Below are 4579 nucleotides of genomic sequence, written 5' to 3'. Positions count from 1 at the left end.
CGTTAATAATGTGCATCTGGACGTGACACGTGTCCCTGCAAACATTTAGCGGAAGAGGACCACGGGAAGGAGCTCACCACGCGCGTTTAGCGGGAGTCTGCCCTCTAGTCAATGGAGAGCTGAGTTGGATAAGAATTTAGGCATCAAGACTCAAAGACGGGCTTTCATGACATGGCCATAGGCTATACATGGGGTGGGAATTCTGAACAAACCAGGTGGAAATTGATGGATTTACTACCATTTTGTACCTTTGGCTGATGCTGGCAAATGCTGCGATCATATTAAGTGTCGAGTACTTCGGACAAGCTACAATATTAGTATTTGACAAGTCTGTGTCAAACTAGAGTTTCAGTAATATAAAAAAAAAGTCATATTGCAATAGTCACGTTATTTACAGAGCGCTTAAAAAAACTGAAAGTGGTGTACATCAATTAAAATTGAACCGAAAATGATCATAAATAAATCAACCAAATAACCGGGACATGTATCAGTGACCAAAATAGTCTCGGTTGCTCGAATAAATGCAAACAAAAATGACAAATACATGAACCTAAAACACTTGGTGGTTTATCACTATCATCGATAATTACAATAGAATCTAAGGTGCTAATACCAATGTTTGAAAATGGATCATCGTGGGTTATTGTGAAACGTTTACCTGAAGCGATAGCAATATCACATTATATAATATTTGGCCTCACTGATGAAAATAAACTTCACAATAGTTTGTAACAACACATCATAGTGTTGAGAGAATTTACTGGACCGAAACCCAATTAAAAAAAAACGTGCCTCTTAGAGCATTTGCTGTCCTGAGTCAATCAAAATGGAACCGTGGTCCATTTTATGGTTGACAACCAGTTCAGGGTGTACCCCGCCTCCTGCCCGAAGTTAGCTGGGTTAGGCTCCAGCACTCCTGCGACCCTTGTGAGGATAAGCAGGTAGGGGAAAAAAATGGTTGGATGGGTTAAAAAAAAAAAAAAACCTGCTCCAGGAGATGGTGCTTTTGCAACTTGGCTTCATCAGAATCAGCAACCTGGACAGGTTATCCTAGTATAAGGGTGTGTGTGTGTGTGTGTTTGTGCATGTGTGTGGAAAGCTTTGACCACGGAGCCTCTGGAGCACACAGTGGTGTGGACCACCACCACCACCGAGGACTACAGCGATTCTAGTCAGCAGGCATCTTATTGATTTACAAAGAAAACCAATGAAGGAACAACAAGTCCTGGTGTGAACTGTGTGGACCTCAAGTCATGTGCCACAAAAAAAAAAAAAAAAAAATCCTTGAACACGTTCAGTGTATTGTTTGGTTTCTTCACCAAAAAGAACTTTGTGAACTGTTAAAACTACAAGTGGACAACATGTAGAAGAGAAAGATGAGCAATGCACTCACAAACTGCAGTTCAACAACTGAGCACATGTGACTTCACTTCCAAACAAGGGTGGGGAACCTATCTGACGACAAAATGTTGGGAGAACTATAATTGAAAACAACAACAAAAAACATTGAACCCACCCACAAATGCTAAAAATAACCATAATTTTTAATAGTTTTGGTATGGTCCTCAGAGAACTCTATAATGGGCAAGAGGTTCCCCACCCTTGTCTTACACAATTTGCCCCCCCCCTTTATTATTATTGTTATTATTTGCTTCCACTGTCGCTCTCCCAAAAGCAGAGCTTCTCAACTGGTCTCCCCTGTCACCCCAGTTTTTACATGGCCACTAAATTTGATACGCACTTTTATACGATTCAATTCCAGCATTTATATCTATCCATTTCCCCCAAAGCATATTTTTGTACTTGGTATCTCATGACAACCCCCCAGAAAAAAAAATGTCACAGACTGTGTAATGTTACAGGGGTGTCAAACACCTTTTTGTCCACAGGCCACACTGTGGTCCCTGCGCAGAGGGCCATCATGATTGTGAAACCAAATTCAGTATAAATGTAATGACCTCAAATTAGTACATATTACTTTTTTTTTAATTAATAACTGGTTTTGAAAAATATGTTCAACTAATTTCTTGTAAATAAGTAGTTTGGTCACAACACGTTTGTAATCTCATTAATTCTGAAATTGCTTTTGGCGAGAAAGATGAAGTAGATGGCCATGAATTGTTTTCACTGGCCACAGAAAATGACGGAGCGGGCCACATCTGGCCCCCGGGCCTTGAGTTTGACACCGGCGAAGACACTGAGATAATGATGGTCTTGTCCCGATTTCCTCACGGATGCTCCGAGTGAAATTCGTTCCTGCTGAGTTGATCACAAGGCTCTTTTTCTGTTGTATGAATGACAAGTATTAATTGTACCTCAACCGTCTCGTGGAAGAGCATTTTATTGATCCGTGTGATAGGCAGCCACATATAAATGAACAAACACGCAGTATTTGTAGTAAATCATTTTTGGACCAATTACGTGAAATTGGATAATATCCCACAACCAACCTGAGTGATCTGTCGCTTCCAACACAAGGCATGACTTCTGTCAGTAGCTGTATCATAATGTACATTTTTAACTACTCCGCCAGTTGAGAAGCACTGCTCTTTAAGAAAAAAGAAAGAAAGAAAAAAGGCTGAACACATTAAGTTGTTAGACCTAACGTGTCATCTCAGGTGCCCGTGTCCAAACATCGGACACACTCTGCCTTACATCCGCCTTCATCGTCACCACCAAGCAAAGTCTTGACTAAGTGAGGCTCCGACTTTTCCACTGGGCCACTTGAAGCACACGGTTAAACTCGTGAACACCAACTCAAACTTCTAGTCGGCAAACGCGAGCCTGTGCGGAATCATTTGACGTCTTGAACTTCTTTGCTACAATATTTTGCTTGATGTTTTGTGACAATTCGTCATGGTTCATTCCATGAACATGCCAGGACTTTATAGCGATCTTTGTGTTTCTTTGCATTATAATGCAGTGGTTCTCAAACTATATATCTAGACCAAGTATTGTACCACCTTGAAACAGAAGAACCCTAGGTGGGTACCAATTTTAAAATACAGTCGCATAGTAGGCCTAAATGTTAATGACAATGAAGGCACAGGCTTTGCTCCGAAACGGCATTTAACACCGCTTAAATATAGGAAATTTAAAAAAAGAATGTACTGATCCAGTTAAAAGGCGTGCACAGAAGTCATTCGTAAATCTTGGGGGGGGTTAAAGATAACAGTATAAGCCAACGTATGGAGTTAAAAAGTGAAATACAACCAAGCTCGACTTTGAAAAAGATTATTTTTGTGTTCCACTCGAGGGGGCCCGTTCACTACTGCCACACATTGAGGATCACTGCATTAATGTTTATTTGAACGGAATAACCAAATAGTTCTCCTGGCAATTTCTCACATGGGGGTGATGAATGTGTGACCGCGCTAAAGTTTTTGACTGACTCATTTGTGCCAATGTCATTCATGGACCCCGTGGTATTTGCTACAGATTGCTAACATTCAATGCTTTCAAGCAGCGTTTCCCAGCCTTTATTGAGTCAAGGCACATATTTTACAAAATCAGCCCCAACAAAAATGTCAGCCTCACTTCACCTTCTGCCACTTTGTGGAAAAGTTGTTATTCTGCCTGTCACTATACATCCCTGACAGTTAACAAACATCCATTTGTATTTAAAAACAAAACAAAACCGCTCAGTGGTGGGGAATCATTGCTTTCAAAAATGTTTTTGTGAAAACAGTCTGTACTGCTATTAGCTTGTAGCCAGTTAGCCTAGCTTAGCACAAAACAGCCTTTCACCCCAGCGCCTCTAACTTAAACAAACGAATGTCTTATGGTGAAACCTCCAAAGTCGCTGAAGTTGTTGCCATTACTTTTATAATAAAACTAAAAGCAAAATGGTTAATCTTTTGAATATGTAACTCGGGTGGTACAGGAAGAGCTGCTTCATTGCTAAGCTGCTTTGCTAAATACTGTAGTCGGACCCTTTCCGATCTCCCAATCACAATGTTACGCTTTCTAGTTAGCATATTAGTGGCTGTCGGACTTTGGAGGTTCATAGTTTCTTTGGTTGTAATGAGTGATAACTAGTTTACTAGCACTGGTTGCTAGCTAAGCTAACCGGCTCACTTACAGCCGCGTCAACAACTCCAAAACACTATTCGGCACGCCAGGTGTTTTCCCAGTTGACTTTCTTTACGGATTTACTTTTGCTTGACCTTTGACCTCTCTCTGGAATGAAATTGGACCTTCCGAACAGTGCGCCAGTGTTTATTCAGCAAGCCGACGACCATCAGAGTACACAAATTGTGCTTAGTTTGATTTCATTTCACACCATTGTATGTTGTCAATGTTCCATTGCAGATTGAGACAACGGAGCTCGTTTGGGCCGCGGGTACCACAGCCTAAATAACAATATTTTATTATTATTATTTTTTTGTCGACACGTCGCAACCTCAGTGCCAACATAAAAGTCGTAACTTTCGAGTTATTCAACATGAGAAAGACGTGCAGTGCCATTAGCCACAATCCCCACGGCCAACACACTATCACAAATAATGTACTGCCTTTTTGACTCTCCGTTGCTTGATTATCAGCTATTTATTGGTTCATGTTCTAAGCCAGTAATGAC

The sequence above is a fragment of the Syngnathoides biaculeatus genome, chromosome 7, assembly GCF_019802595.1.
Source record: "Syngnathoides biaculeatus isolate LvHL_M chromosome 7, ASM1980259v1, whole genome shotgun sequence".
NCBI lineage: Eukaryota > Metazoa > Chordata > Actinopteri > Syngnathiformes > Syngnathidae > Syngnathoides > Syngnathoides biaculeatus.
Note: the sequence above shows the minus strand (reverse complement) of the source record.